Here is a 17,076-nt window from a genome sequence, read left to right as displayed (position 1 = left end):
CCGCCCGAGGACCAAGAAAACCATCCAGGAATTATTAAGGTATGAGAAGTTCCCCCTCTGCAGGGGAAAAAACTCACACCTGGGAAGGGAACCTCCCTCGGAAGGGAAGTTACCTACCCCTGGAGGCGAACCTCCTTAGCGTTCTAAGATGAACTAAGAGCTGACAGTTGTCACGGGAGAACTTCTAAGAGAAGGGAACACGACCATGACGATGTCCTAGAGAGACGGCAGCAACAGCAGACTCCCCAGGCACCAACAAGACAGCTCTGCTTCGTTGGCACACTTTAGGCAAACGAAGAAAAACTGCATAGTTAACTGGGAAAATAAAATAAATAATTAGTTAACAGAAATTCCCCCGGGAGGAGCTCTGAAGAGAAAACCCCGAGGGAATAGAAACGAAAGTTACAAATTTAGTATGCGCCCTTCTCCCCCACTGACATTCACGGGAGAAGGGGGAGGGCGGAGAACTGTAACAAAAAGAGAATTATAACAATTATAATTATGTAATTCATCTAAGAATGTTCACAAACAGTAAGAACCACTGACCCCCAAAGGGAAGTGTTCTCCAAGAATGCTGGCAAGTTAAAAAAGAATTTAGATTTATTAAAAATAATTGAGATAAGTAAACGGAATAGCAACCCGACCCGCACGGGAAAGAAGCTTCCGTAATAGTACGTAGTAGTAGTAAAAGGGTGAACGACCTCAAGTAGAGAGAGAGACCGTAGTCAATCTAAACTCCCACGTTCCCTTCGCTGAGAATCCAAGTTCCCCGTAGGGAAGGAGGAACAGCGGAGAAAACAGATGAATGAAGAAAGTCCAGCGATGACGATTCCCCACAGCGGCCGAATTATCGGAAGCCGAAGGAACGACCGAAGGACCAAGGGAGGGGCCACGCCCCATGACGTTAAACCGTGGTGGCCTGGTACTACGCCTGACATTGTCGTACACTACACACACAGCACAAACACTGAAAAGGAAACTTACTATATTTCTATACACAAATATATATATATATATAAACACAAAATTTTTACTGTACATATATATTAAGTATAAGAAAAAGTAAAAGACAAAAACCATTAATGGCTGCCAAAGCGAGGGTGGGAGCAGACACGTCTGCCCATCACCCGAGCCAAAAGTAAAGTGAACTAGTTCACCAGTGTGTGAGGGGGGAGGGGTAGCTAGCTACCCCTCCCCTACCCCCTCGCTAGTTAGGGGGTAGCAAACCCTCGAATTTCGCTAGTTAGGGGGTAGCAAACCCTCGTTAAAATTCTAATGGCTAGCCATTTCAGCTACGCTGTAAGTAATACCCTACTTAAATAGCGTGGTTTGTATTTCGGTTACGGAACAATTGCATTTTTCCTAACTACAGTACTGTACTGTATACAAATCAGAGTTCTTTACTAAGGAGATACAGTAGATACTCTTAATGAAGTGTCTACACCCTTCCCGGTAATTACCAATGGTAGCGAGGGCAAGTACCGTATCCCCGAGTGGGCCCCCCTCATTCATACCTTTTTAAACGTGGAGAACAGGATGGCGGGTAAAGTACAGTATCTGTAAAAAGTTAAGCTTTGTATAGTTAGGAAAAATGCAAATTACTTCCAAATTTGTTACTTGTTCCTACACAAATACAAACCATTCCCTCTTTACAGTGAAGACTCGCCTCTTGGGTGGGTGGAAATCTTTTCAACTGGGTGAAACTTTCGACCCAAGATCACTACATACAAGCATGATGCGAGGGGTGAGCGCCCTGACAACTCGTAAACCAATAGCCTAAGAATACCAGTGGGTTAACAACCTGTGCTGAAGTGATTATGAACATAAGAATGTAACTAAGGTTGTCATGGTCTATGTACAATTTACTGGTTTGTGAATATATAAAAATGGGACCAGATGTTCCAATTCCCCTTCATAAGAAGATTGGGTGCATAACAGGGAATATAAAAAAATATTCAATATAGGGCATACCTGCAGTCGAAGAGATGCAGCTAACAGGGCCATTGGATGCTGTATCCCAAAAGTGGAAAGATTAAAGAAAAAGGCCAGTCAGGTCCTTTTAAGTCCTCCCAGACTAACACTGTGACCTCTGTACTCGAACGACTGCTAATAGTCCTCTCGGACGAGTGTGTTTGCTGAACACGCTCAACGCTAGGATGGGCCGCTTTATCCTCACCCTTCTGAACTCACCGACTCTTCAGGGATCATTGGCACATATCACCCACTCTCGGGTAGGGGGGCTTGTCTCATCAGCTTCATTGCAGAGTTCCTTGCTAGACTTACCCCAGAGGAGCTAAGGTAGCTAATCAACTCGCTGTGCAGCTAACACAGGGCCTGTCCAGATAGCGTCCTGTGTGTACGGCTTGCAGGTGGTGGGTAATAAACGTAGACTGACCCTTCAATAGCCACATTGGATGTACTGTACTTGGATCACAGAAAAGTTATTTTTGAATCAACCAATGCTGAAAAGCGAGTGCTTGATTCGTGGGCAAAATCCTAGAGTTCATCTAAGTAGCGTCTGAGAGCTTTTATAGTACGGTGCAGTACACAAAAGCAGACAACCAGGATTGTTGGTTCTGAATTTGAGTTAGCTACAAATTCAGGAATGAAGCTGATGAGACTTACCCCCAATAGCTGAAAATGAGCGATATCTGCCAACAATTGCCGAAGGGTCGGCGAGCTCAGAGGGGTGAGAATGAAGGTGCCTATACTAGCATTCAGCGAGTTCCACGAATGCACATCTGAGAAGAGGGCATGGTGGTGAAGTGTTCTTGTGAGCAATATCTTGCAGATCCTCAAATAAAAATCTGCTGGTGCCAAAGGTGTAAGCCAGCTCCTTTTGCTACTATATTAGTGCCCTGCCTGTCAACTCAAAATAGATGATCTGTTGGTGCCAAAGGTGTAAGCCAGTTCCCTTTGCTACCATATTAGCACCCTGCCTGTTATAGCCCCTGGGAATTTAGTCAAATAGAAGATGATCTGCTGGTGACAAAAGATTAGGCCAGCACCCTTTGATACCATATTAGCAACCGGCCTATTGTAGCCCTTGGAAAATACACTAAATGCATTGCCTATAATAATGCAGTACTGACCTGAGCACCTGCTCAGGTCTGTATTTTTACAATTCATTTACATACTTCCCCCCCCCCAACCCATTAAGCGGTGTTAGATATATCACTCCTGTGGGCAGAAAGGTGAGGAAATATGACTTGTGAACGTTTGCTATGTCGTGCCACTCTCTTAAAAATGTGCGAACCCTTAGTAGTCCATCTAGTGTAGTTCTACATAGAGAACAATCTAGAGAAGGAGCTACTAAAATAGCATGAAATAGCTAAGTAGATTAACAAAAACAAGTACAGGTGGAAAACGTTCCAAAGATGTTTGTAACGTGTTGCGTGTAAACATTCCAGAGCTGCTCATCTCAGGGTGTAAATCCAACGTTTGCTCACCTACAGCAAAAGAGACAAGAGCTAAAAAAGATCACAATCAAGGATTGTTTAAGAAGAAAACTCATCAGTACAGTACTCAACTACAGTACTGTAGTTTCTTTATCCTCAATGAAAGGCTGGTTAACCCTGATTCTTCCAATGGAAAAGAAAAGAATAGTAGGAGTATTCACTGAACCTCCAGCTAGAGACTTTTTTGACTGGCCAGTCAAAAGCCCGTCAAAAAGGGTTGCGCGGGGGAGAGACTAACATCCACTATCCAAAAACCCAAACGCAAAAGCGACGAGATAACACAGGTGGATGTGTGTGTGTGTAACCAGGGTAGCTGGTACTATCCCCTAACACCCCACTAACTAGCGGTGGGGTGGTTATACCTCGTTAAAAGTCTTATAGTCTTCCAAATTTGCTGAAAGTATATTATCTAATAAAGAGCAAAATGGTTTGTATTAGTGCTGGAACAATCAAAGTTCATGTTTTTACTCTTATTCTTTGGAAATTTTTAATACAGTACTGTACAGTATTATTGCCCCAAGTCTAATTCAAAATTTCATCTCTAACCTTGCACTTTTTCACATAGAAGCAGTATTTGGCAATTTCTTGTTTTGACTCGCATTGGTTGACGTCACACACAATTGCATACAGTTATGCTCACAACTGTGCTACCACTACACTCCGAGCGTCGTAACTTAGATTGTCGTTAAACAAACACCAGACCTCTCAAAAAAAAAAGTCGTAACTCTTATTGTTGTTAAACGAAGCATCGTCGCTAAATGAGGAGTACCTAAATAGGTAGTGAAGGGTCAAAATTAATGAGAAAAGCATCAATTAACAGACACCCATATATCTGGAAAGCTCAACGATGCTCAAAATTCCAACTTTAGTGAACATCTTTCCTCAATAGATAAGTCATCGGTTCCAGAACAGCTGCTGCATTAATCAGAAACTTTGTGTAGAAGTTGAGCATTACTAAACTTTTCAACTGTGTAATATGACTTAGGCTCAGGAGCATTTATAAGAGCATAGAGCTTCTCCTTAGTAGGCCTTAATCCAGTTGAGTCAATAGTTTAACACAAATACCAAACTCTATCAACACCCATGTAGCAAAAAAAGTCATCAATTTTAGGTAACAGGTATACTGTAACCTGAGTACTGTAGCTTGGTTAACAGTTAACCGATAATCACCACAAATGCATACGTTATCATCACCCTTGAGTACAGGTACAATTGGGGCAGCCCAATTAGTGTGTGCCACAAGCTGAATATTATCTTGCTCCAACAACTTATCATAAGCAGCATTAACCTTAGCACACATAGCCTAGGGAACATTACGAGCCTTAAAATATTCAGGCAATATAGACTCCTTTAAATTAAAAGAAACTTCTATACCTTTAAAAGTACCTAGTTCCTCTTTAAACCTATTAGGAAACTTGCACACCATTGCCTTATCGGTCATAGCATGGACTGAACTATCAGCTAGACTTAGGCTAATATGTAGGACAATTTTTTTTATGATGATTCCTTACAGAAATCCATAATGTTTTCTTATGGTGGGTTGACTAACATCAGTTTAAGTACTTGGAGTCTGTTGTTGCAGCAAATGGTGGAGTGGAAGCAATGTAAATCCATGTGAATGAATGATTTAAGAGTTAGGGCCAGTGAAGAGCGTGGTAACATCTCCAGGAGGGAACTTAAGGGAAGCACATCAATCTATTTCGAAATTTCGTGTAATTTTGTTTATTTCGGCAATTGATTATGATGGAAATGCTCACCGTTCAGTGTAAAGCTATTGTTACTCATGTGAAATTAAAAAATAATAGCAAAGTAATGCCTCTAAGGTCAGATTCTGACTTAGTTTTCAGGAAAGGCCAGCACATTTTCTACTACAAAGCTTCAGTAAAGATGGCCTAGACAAAAAAGAAAAATGTAATTTTCCTTAGTAAAATAAATTTTTGAATATACTTACCCGATGATTATATAGCTGTCAGCTCTGCTGCCCGACAGAAAAAACCTACGGGCGGAATACGCCAGCGATCGCTATACAGGTGGGGGTGTACATCAACAGCGCCATCTGTCAAGTAGGTACTCAAGTACTCGATGTCAACATCGAACCAATTTTCTCCTCTGTCCACTGGGTCTCTATTGGGGAGGAAGGGTGGGTCCTTTAATTTATGATCATCGGGTAAGTATATTCAAAAATTTATTTTACTAAGGAAAATAACATTTTTCAATATTAAAATTACCCGATGATCATATAGCTGATTCACACCCAGGGGGGTGGCTAGAGACCAGCATGACATGTTGACATTATTATGAGCTAAGTATTCCGTATTTCATTTTAGCAGTTATTCAAAATAACAAGCATAAAATAAATAAGTACCTGGTAAGGAAGACGACTTGAACAATTACTCTGCCTTTTTAAGTACGTCTTCCTTACTGAGCCTCGCGATCCTCATAGGATGCTGAGCGACTCCTAGGAGCTGAAGTATGAAGGGTTGCAACCCATACTAAAGGTCCTCATCAAAACCTCTAATCTAGGCGCTTCTCAAGAAATGATTTTGACCACCCGCCAAATCAAGTAGGATGCGAAAGGCTTTTTAGCCTTCCGGACAACCCAAAAATATTTCAAGAGAAAGATTAAAAAGGTTCTGGAATTAGGGAATTGTAGTGGTGGAGCCCCCACCAATACTGCACTCGTTGCTACGAATGGTCCCAGAGTGTAGCAGTTCTCGTAAAGAGACTGGACATTCTTAGGATAAAAGACACGAACACTGATTTGCTTTTCCAATAGGTTGCGTCGAATATACTTTGCAGAGATCTATTTTGTTTAAAGGCCACGGAAGTTGTGACAGCTCCAACTTCGTGTGTCCTTACCTTCAGCCAAGCTTGGTCTTCCTCATTCAGAAGGGAATGAGCTTCTCGTATTAACAGTCTGATAAAATAGGATAAAGAATTCTCTGACATATGCAAAGATGGATTCTTAACTGAACACCATAAAGCTTCAGACGGGCCTCGTAAAGGTTTTTAAAATAGAACTTAAGAGCTCTTACAGGACATAATACTCTTTCTAGTTCATTTCCAACCATACGATAAGTTTGGAATATCGAACGATATTGGTCAAGGCCGAGAAGGCAGCTCGTGTTTGGCTAGAAAACCAAGTTGTAGAACATGTAGCCGTTTCGGATGAGAATCCGATGTTCTTGCTGAAGGCATGAATCTCACTGACTCTTTTAGCTGTGGTTAAGCATATCAGGAAAAGTCTTAAAGGCGAGATCTTTCAGGGAGGCTGATAGAAGTGGTTCGAACCTGTCTGACATAAGGAATCTTAGAACCACGTCTAAATTCCAACCAGGTGTAACCAAACGACGCTCCTTCGTGGTCTCAAAAGACTTAAGGAGGTCCTGTAGATCTTTATTGTTGGAAAGATCTAAGCCTCTGTGACGGAAGACTGATGCCAACATGCTTCTGTAACCCTTGATAGTGGGAGCTGAAAGAGATCGTTCTTTCCTCAGATATAAGAGGAAGTTAGCTATTTGAGTTACAGAGGTACTGGTCGAGGATACGGATACTGACTTGCACCAGTTTCGGAAGATTTCCCACTTCGATTGGTAGACTCTAAGGGTGGATGTTCTCCTTGCTCTAGCAATCGCTCTGGTTGCCTCCTTCGAAAAACCTCTAGTTCTCGAGAGTCTTTCGATAGTCTGAAGGCAGTCAGACGAAGAGCGTGGAGGTCTTGGAGTACCTTCTTACGCGTGGCAGACGTAGCAGGTCCACCCTTAGGGGAAGTGTTCTGGGAACGTCTACTAGCCATCGAAGTACCTCGGTGAGTTATTCTCTCGCGGGCCAGAGGGAAGCAACTAGCGTCAACTTGTCCCTTCGTGAGAGGCGAACTTCTGCAGTACCTTGTTGACAATCTAGAACAGAGGGAATGCATATAGATCTAGATGTGACCAATCTAGTAGAAAGGCATCTATATGAACTACTGCTGGGTCCGGGATAGGTGAGCAAAGTATTGGGAGCCTCTTGGTCATCGAGGTTGCGAAGAGATCTATGGTTGGCTGGCCCCAGGTGGCCCAAAGTCTCTTGCATACATCCTTGTGGAGGGTCCAATATGTTGGAATTATTTGTCCCTTCCTACTGAGACAATCTGCTATGACATTCAAGTTGCCTAGGATGAACCTCGTAACTAGAGAAAAGTCTAGACCTGTTGAAAAGGAGAGGAGGTCTCTTGCGAACTCGTACCATGTCAGAGAGTAGGTCCCTCCTTGCTTGGAGATGTACGTCAAAGCAGGGTGTTGTCCGTGTTCACCTCCACCACTTTGCCTTGAAGGAGAGACCTGAAGCTTTTCCAGGCCAGACGTACTGTCAGAAGCTTCTTGCAGTTGAAATGCATTGTCCTTTGACTCGAGTTCCATAATCCCGAGCATTCCCTACCGCCTAATGTCGCACCCCAGCCTACGTCCGATGCGTCCGAGAAGAGAACGTGGTTGGGAGTCTGAACAGTCAGGGGAAGACCCTTTCAAAGGTTGATAAAGTCCTTTCACCAAGTCAGACCAGACTTTATCTTTCCGGAAACCAGGATCGAGACCGCTTCTAACGTCTTGTCCTTTTCCAGTGAAAAGCTAGATGATACAGAAGAGGACGGAGGTGTAGTCTTCCAAGTGACACAAAATGAACCACGGATGAGTGTCCTAACCAGACTTATCCACAGCCTGACAGGGCAGTGTTCCTTCTTCAGTATCTTCTGGATGGATAGCAGGGCTGGGGGTTGATCGTCTTGTTCAGCAATGTCCTCATCAGAGGGTTCCTCATCCGAAACTGATGAGGAAACGGCAACGGAGTGGGCAACGTCTGACTCGCTGAATCCGATCGCACTCGTGGATGCGTGACGGAGCCGGACACAAGATCATGGTACTGCTGCACAGTCTGTGAACTGTCAACCATGGGGACGCGAGGAAGTACAGCGTCAACCCGAAACTGTCTAGACTGTCTGGGTTGTGCAGTCAACCCCCTACCGGGTTGCTGAGGTTGCCGCACTGCGTCACAACAAGTCACCTCTGCTGGTTGTTGAACGTCTTCCTAGTGACACACTGAACGTCCACAACCACCTCCGAGAGTAGCTTAACGTCAACGTGCGACTGGCAACCCACACTGGGTCGCACCGGTGGAGGAACCATCTCAACTGGCGGACGTGAGTAGGATACCTCAGCGTCAACAGGGCGTACAACCAACCGGTAGGAAGGTTGTTGGCTAGGACGTTCTTCTCCATAAAAAATCCTCTATCAAGGACACAAGCTTGGACTGCATGTCTTGCAACAAAGCCCATTAGGGTCTATGGGAGCAGGTGTGGCAACAGACGGGGTTAGCGACTGAAGCGGAACCATTTACCATCCCTGGAAGCCTTGTTATGCTTTAATGAAAGTCCATAGGAGGCTGAGCAGCTTAAGGCTCCTCTCCAAATGACAGAGTCCTCAAAGGAATATCAGAAGGAGGGAGAACAGCACTTTCTCATCTACAGGAACCATGTCCGAGAAAAGCTAGGTTATCTCAGTGAGGGTCTCACTGGTGCATAAGCAGCAGACCAGAAGGCAACGTTATGTAACTGCTTGACAGTCTGTGCACTGTCAAAAACTGAACTGTCAACCACAACAGGTGCGTGAGGACATACAGCACTGGTGCATTAGCAGCAGACCAGAAGGCAAAGTTATGTAACTGCCTGACAGTCTGTGAACTGTCAAAAAAATGAACTGTTAACCACAACAGGTGCGTGAGGACATACAGCCCTGGTGCATAAGTAGCAGACCAGAAGGCAAATCATGTAACTGCTTGACAGTCTGTGAGCTGGCAACAACCAAAGCTGTGTGGGGAAGCCTCAACTCCTGACTGACTAGTCTGCTGCGGGCGAGTGGCGGTAACCACAGTGGGTTGCGGAGGCTGACACACCGTGTCAAAACACGGCAGCTTGTGGAAGCTCACGCACGGCAACGGAGTGCTCCGTGTGTCTGTGGGAGTCAGCATGCGTCTGGCAGGGTCGACTGCGCATGGGTGGAGGAGCTCTCACAACAAGAGTGTGGGCGCAGGCAGACATGCTGGGAGCACAACCGTGGCAGGTTGTAGGCAAACGGGTGCATCGTCAACCCTCTCCGAAGTCGGAGAGTGGGAGCAGGCAACAACCAAAGCGGAGTGGTGGTGCATGGTGGGGACTGCCGTGGGTTGCGGAAACTAACGCATCGCGTCAAAACACGGCAGCTTGACTCCACCTTCCCACTGCTGATGCGGTAGCTCACGCATGTTAACGGAGGGAGCCACACGTCGGCTAACGTTAACATGCGTCTGGCAGGGTCGATTGCGCATCGGAGCTGGAGCTCTCCGCAGCCGGAGTGTGGGAGCAGGCAGCCTCAGCATGAGCTGGGCGCACAACCGTGGCAGGTTGTAGGCTAACGAGAGCTATGTCAACCTTCTCCGCACGAAACTCCTGCATAACCGCAGCTAACTGAGTCTGCATAGACTGCAGTAAAGACCACTTAGGGTCTACAAAAAACGGCAACAGACGGAGCTAATGTCCGTTGTGACTGAGGGTCTAAAACAGCTGGTGCGGCAACAGACGGAGTTACTGCCTGTTGCGGTACCACCTTGCCTCTCTTAGGGGGTGTGCAGTCGTCGGATGACTGCAGCGAGTCCGAACTGACCCAGTGGCTACACCTAGGCCGTTGGACTTGCGCGGAAGGGACCGACTTGCACTTAAAAGCTGCAAGATGTGGTCCATGGTTTCTTACGAGAAACCTCTTCCGCAAACGAGGAATAAATGGGCTCTCTCGTCTTTGTGTGGGTGGGGCGATCTCACGTCGGCTAACGTGTGTAGATACGCCCGAAACCACGGAGGGAAAAACGTCTGTTCGTCGATCAAGGCCTGTGGAACCCATAAGTCGTTCGACATTACTTCTCCCCTGGGCTTGGGAGCTTGTAAGAGGTCCCGGACTAGGTGAACAACTGGCACGAACAGACGAACCCTCGGACGCAACACTGTAACACTTTGCGCATATCACTTTATCACTTTTGATTTTCTGTTTGCACTTATTTCACTGAAATCGAAACTTTAACTGATTTCTACCTGAAACACGCAATCCTATCCTTCATTAAAAGGTAGTAATTGCGAAAACAGTTTTACAATGCAACAGAAAAACATAAATAAAGATAAAGAATTCAGTGGCTGGAAAAGAGACTAAACACTAGATCAAATAAACTACGTTTACAATCTCTCACCGCATAAAGCCTGGGAACAAGAATAAAACCCTAGAAACGTTTTACCTTCTTCCCCTACAGCGACTTGGGAGAAGAGTAAAAAACGAGAACAACGTTACCCGCTTGAACGAAACGTTTATTCTCCTCTCTCTCCCTCCGTCTCTATCTCTCTCTCTCTTCTCTCTTGATTTAGCACCTGAGAGAAGAGCCCAATTATAAATCGTTAAAACATGTTATTTGCTAAAGGAAAAAAACTGAAAGGTTTCCCAAATAAAAAGTTCCTTTATTTAGAATTAAAACCATTTAAGCTAAGAAAGAATGAACGAAACGCTAGAATCGGTTTACTCTTACTGCAAAGTGAAACCGTGATACACTCTCTCTCTATCGTAACGATAGAGCGCATGTTGAACGTTCTGAACGTCAACAACTGCGGAGACTAAAAAACTAAACGTTAGTTCATCTTTGAAAACAGTACGAGACTATCAAAGAAATTCTTTCATAAACATTAAAATTAAAAAAGTATTAAATTCTTAAAAGGTTAAATACGATATAGAGGGCTCAATGTTAATTAACTTCGGTTCCAAGTAAGGACCGCCTACTATTAGGAAAGGTCGCATATAAACAAACATAAAAAAAAAAAAAAAATTTTTTTTTTAAAAGTTTATAATAAATGGAAAGTTAATCGAAGAGGCCTATAAAGGCGGAGAGATATAAAATAAAAAGATCTAAAACTTGTTAAGCAAAATAACCAAAAACCTAAACACACTTCCGTCTAAGGGAAGGGTCGGCCATTTAAAAGTGAAAGAGAGTCCATACTCTCTTTGTCACCATAATTAAATCTATCCAAAACGAGTTCAAGTTTTGAAATGAAGATAAAACCCCTGCATAGCGAAAGCTCAAAACTGGAATAGTGTACTTCACCAAATCGTCGTGAAAACAACTCCAGTTAGGGACGGCGTATTTAGTAGGTCTTGCCATTGGCACGACAGAGAGAAAATTGGTTCGATGTTGACATCGAGTACTTGAGTACCTACTTGACAGATGGCGCTGTTGATGTACACTCCCACCTGTATAGCGATCGCTGGCGTATTCCGCCCGTAGGTTTTTTCTGTCGGGCAGCAGAGCTGACAGCTATATGATCATCGGGTAAGTTTAATATTGAAAAAAAAAAGTTGACAGTGTTAATCATAAGATAAGGATTTATTTGAGATTTACTTGATCATAATGTAAGGATTTATTTGTTATTTACTTTATCATAGAGGATCTACTTGTAATTTACTTTATCATAATGTAAGGATTTATTTGTGATTTACTTTATCATAGAGGATCTACTTGTGATTTACTTTATCATAGAGGATCTACTTGCGATTTACTTTATCATAGAGGATCTACTTGTGATTTACTTTAGCATAATGTAAGGGTTTGTTTGTGATTTACTTAATCATAATGTAAGGATTTATTTGTGATTTACTTTATCATAATGTAGGGATTTATTTGTGATTTAGTTTGTGACCTGGGAACGGGGTCCGACAACTAGATGTGACCTGGGAAGGGGGATCCGGCAGTCTGGCCCCCGGCTAGGGGTTGTGACTTGGGAACTAGTAAATTAGATTAGGTGGGTTTGATAGGTTTAGTACCCTTTTACAAATATTGAAAGTTGAGTAATCACATTTTGGCCTGTTTTCAGCCATTTACATGAACCATATATTTCTTCAACTGGATATCTTGGGCTTATTTTGCATTACTGACCATTTTTATTTCTCTAAGTCACTTGTTTATGACATTTTCCCACACAAACCCCACCCCCATTTTCCCACTGGGTTCCCCCCATAATTGTCTTTATATATTGGGGTCCATAATCTCATGAACGGGTGGTATGCCCCATTTTTCATGGTCAGAAATGCATAGAACACAAGATAACGAGTAGGAAAAATATATGGTTCAGGTATTTTACTAAAAATTAAAGTATCACATATTTACCCCAAAAAAATTTCAAACTTGGCTTGGCCCAGAGTCGGGGCACTACATTAGAAAAATTCCTAGTGGGCAATATTCGGGGTCTATACCCCAAGGCAGCTCAAAGCAAGATATCATTCATAAGAGAGCTGGCCTGGGAGGAGGACTTTATGTTCATTGCCCTCACTGAAACCCACCTATCTGAAGGAATAAAGGAGCCTGAAATACACATCAGAAACTACACCTCCTTCCGGACAGATAGGAAAGGAAGAACACATGGCGGCACAATCATTTACTTGAGGGATGACATTGCTCCAAACTCAATACCCCTCTTGTCATACTCAGACGGCCAAATTGAACTGCAAGCCATACAAATCCAGCAACATAATATGATGATTATCAACTGCTACCATCCACCTGGCAGCTGTTCTAGAAACTTCAGTAATGCCATGGAAGCTCTCAGTCGCCTACTAGACTCCCTGCCAGTTCCTACACCTGACGTCATCCTCACTGGAGACTTCAACTTTCCCTTTCTGAAGTGGCCCGAAGGAACCCAAACTGGGAGCACCCTCGCTGATAAGTCTCAAGCCGAACTGCTCCTGTCCATTACGAACTCCTCCTTTCTCATTCAGATGGTGTCCATACCAACCAGGGGAAATAATGTACTTGACCTATTTTTCACCAATAACAGTGATGCAATTAACTACGTCTCGGCTGAAAGGACCATCTTCTCTGACCATAATCTCCTCAAGATACACACTACGTACAACAAATCACATTCCCCTGAAATGGCTACACCAACAGAGAAGAACCCTTTCTCCAAACTAAACCTTTTCAGCAGCCAAGTGAATTGGGATCTCCTAAATGCCCAACTACAGTGCACTGACTGGGAGTCAGAACTCCATGTTGGCAACCCTGAGGTAATGCTGAATGACTTTCTAAAAACCATACTCAGTGCCTGTGAAGGTAATGTGCCAACAAGAAAACTGCCAGCCACCAGAAGTAGTCACATACCAAGGGACAGAAAAGTGCTTATGAGGCGACGGGCGAACTTAAATAGACAAATGCAAACAACAAAGAGTGACACCCGGAAATACTCTCTGCAAACTAAGATCTCGCATATAGAAAATGAACTCAAAGATTCACACGAGAAGCAACGTGACTGGGAAGAAACGCAGGCAGTGTGCAACATCAAGGCCAACCCTAAATTTTTCTTTTAGTACTGCAAGAAATTCTCGAAAACGCAAGTCAAGGTTGGACCACTTCAGGCAGGAAATGGGATGATGTCAAACACCCCTGAGGAAACATGCCAGATTCTCTCCCAGCAGTATACCAGAGTCTTCTCGCATCCTACACCTGCCAAGATTGTTCTCGAACCTGCCGAGTTCTTTAAGGTGCACACCCAACATCACTTGACTCTTGTGAACATCCCTTTCACCATAACTGATGTACAGGAAGCGATCAGTGAACTAAAAATCAACTCTGCTGCTGGACCAGATGGTGTGCCATCCATCCTTTTACTAAGATGCAAGGAAGCTCTGGCGCTTCCTCTCTACAAATTCTGGCGCTGCTCCCTGGACACTGGCATTATACCATCAATATTAAAAGAGGCCATCATCTCCCCAATCCACAAAGGGGGAGATAGAAGCCAGGCCAAAAACTACAGGCCAGTGGCCCTCACCTCCCACCTTATCAAAGTATTTGAGAAAATATTAAGAAACAAGATCATTATCCACCTTGAAGAAAACAGCTTGATGAGTAACTCTCAGCATGGCTTTCGTAAAGGAAGGTCTTGTCTCTCCAACCTCTTGGCCCACTATGAGTGGCTGCTCCAGGGCCTTGCTGAAGGCAAAAATGAAGACGTGGTCTACTTAGACTTTGCTAAGGCCTTCGACCGAGTGGACCACGGCATCCTTCTCCACAAGCTGAGGGCCATGGGGATAGCAGGGAAGCTGGGTGTGTGGCTGCACAGCTTCCTTACCAACAGGACTCAGGCAGTAGCTGTTGACGGCCACAAGTCACAGCCTGAGAAAGTCAGCAGCGGAGTCCCCCAAGGCTCTGTTCTTGGCCCCCTACTCTTCCTGGTCCTGATGGCCGACATTGAAAAGACAGTCACGGGCTCCTTCCTGTCCTCCTTTGCTGACGACACTACCCTAAGCCACAGGATCAGTACGTCTGAGGATGTTGTCCAGCTGCAGGCAAACATCCAGAGGGTCTTCCACTGGGCTGACACAAACAACATGCAATTCAATGAGGATAAATTTGAAATAATGAGACTGGGGCCCAATACTGAACTCATCCACTCCACCGAGTTACTTACAAAAACACAGCAGCCAATCCCACCAAGCAATGCAGTCAAGTGCCTTGGCGTCCTCATGGACAATGATGCCACCTTCCAGCAGCACATCAAGGACACCGCCACTAGGGCCAGGCGCATGGTTGGCTGGGTTCTGCGTACCTTCCATTCAAGGGAGCTAGAGGTCATGCTGACACTGTGGAAGACCCTCATACAGCCAATCCCTGACTACTGCAGCCAACTGTGGTCTCCCCATAAACAGGGGGACATACAGGAGCTAGAGTCAGTCCAGAGGAGTTTCACAAGATCAATTAAAGGAATGAGGGACCTCAACTATTGGCAGCGCCTGCAAAAGCTGGGACTCTACTCTCAACAGAGAAGAAGAGAGAGATATAGAATAATATACACCTGGAAAATCTTGGAGAGGCAGGTGCCTAACCCTACCCCTGACTTACTGAGGGCACGTGAAAGTGAGCGTTCTGGGCGCTCATGTGTAAGACAAAGCCTCTCCTCCAGGACACCAGGGAGGATAAAAACCCTCCTTGCCTCCAGCCTCACCCACAATGGCCCCAGACTGTTCAATACACTGCCGAGAAATGTCAGAGACACCACAGGCTGCTCGGTCGCCAAATTCAAGAAAGCACTTGACACCTTCCTGTAGACGCTGCCAGATGAGCCTCCTGTGCCAGGCTACACAGCGTGCTGCAGGGCAGCCTCAAACTCTGTGCCAGACCAGATCACCCTCATGAAGAAGGACTCACGGACTGGCGTCAGCGGTGGACCACCACAGCTGTGAGGAAGACCCTCTAAATTCGACCAAGTATACCAAGTAAGTATACCAAGTAACTTTGTGGGTTCCGTCAATCATATAAAAAAAAAAAAAGTTCTCATAATACAAAAAAGGTACCATAATCAAAACAAGAGTAACAGAATTGAAACAAACAGTTAAAACAATGGAGCCTTTATATCCAAGGACTTCCAGACGCATAGAAAATATGACTTTTTTCATCACAATTTCTATGGAGTTGTTCTAAACAGTGTTCATCATACCTCAAATACTTCCTTAATGGCCCTAATGATGTATTAGTTTTTGCTCTGCTGTATGCTCGCTTAACTCACGATTAATCATTATCTCATGCATCAGCCCAATGAGATATTGTTTCCCTGTTAATATGAATTATACAAAATTAAAGAGGGCGAGTCATACCTTTGCACCCCAGTCTTTGTTCTAACATTGATTTGGCTTACTTTTTCAGAGGTCAGACTTTATAATCTACGTCAGAAGCACCACCTATCCATGTTTTCCTTAACTAACAGATGGAAGGAGGCTCATGTCCCCTGTGTAAGATGACAATTAGAGCTAAATAGATTTTTTACAATAAAATCTGTAACTTACTTTATAGAGATTTCCGCCAGTAGTATATGGGATTCAAATTAGTGTCTTTGCAAAGATCTATTCAATTATGTAAGTTTCAATCAACTAACTAATACTGCACTGTTCTATAATGAAAAGCAAATATCGTGGTATACCACCTGCTTGGAACTTCTGATGCACACCCATCCGCAACCTTAAAAGCAAACTGTAATGAGGTCCTGCATAGGTTAGGTGAACTACACTGCTGCTAAGAATCATTATGGGTACATAAATACTGATATAGTACATGCCATAGGCTAACAGGTTAGGAACCAGCTCAGAGGTTCAAACAATTTAAATACTATTGGAACAATATTTCCAAGCTTACCTGTATATTATAACAACACTCTAGTAAAATTACCTAGTAATGATGTATGGCATTGGCTATGGAAGGATAATGTTAATTGAGAACAGGATATGATTATAAACTTGGGACGGTTCGGTGGCCATTATGGACAAATGGATTTCTTAGTAGCAGCATCATAGTGACGTCCCTGATGAATTGAGTGAATTGACTGTCCTGACAAACAGTGTTGCCAGATAGGTACTCTAAAAATCCCCAAAATTCATGATACAAAATTACCAAAACAACCCAAATATCCCAATTTCCACAAATATATTTTCTTCTGATCATATAGGCTTTGCTAATATTAAAATTAATCACTATATTTCATGTAAGTGCAAGAAAACTAATTGCAACAATATAGATTTTCTCCTCGTTTCTT

The 17,076-nt window shown here is 43.8% G+C and overlaps 1 long non-coding RNA gene across 1 annotated transcript in view; it reads right to left on the bottom strand.

Annotated features, from left to right (window-relative positions):
* Positions 1 to 16,874, bottom strand: part of LOC137641336 (uncharacterized) — a 386,962-nt gene extending 370,088 nt beyond the window's left edge. Inside the window, exon 1 of the long non-coding RNA XR_011044483.1 lies at positions 16,713 to 16,874. This is a non-coding gene — a long non-coding RNA (uncharacterized lncRNA). The remainder of the gene's footprint in view (positions 1 to 16,712) is intronic.
* Positions 16,875 to 17,076: the final 202 nt, after the last annotated feature.

This window comes from Palaemon carinicauda, chromosome 1 (assembly GCF_036898095.1).
Source record: "Palaemon carinicauda isolate YSFRI2023 chromosome 1, ASM3689809v2, whole genome shotgun sequence".
Classification (NCBI taxonomy): domain Eukaryota; kingdom Metazoa; phylum Arthropoda; class Malacostraca; order Decapoda; family Palaemonidae; genus Palaemon; species Palaemon carinicauda.
The sequence above is the reverse complement of the archived record's forward strand: the minus strand, read 5'-3'. Positions and strand labels throughout refer to the sequence as shown.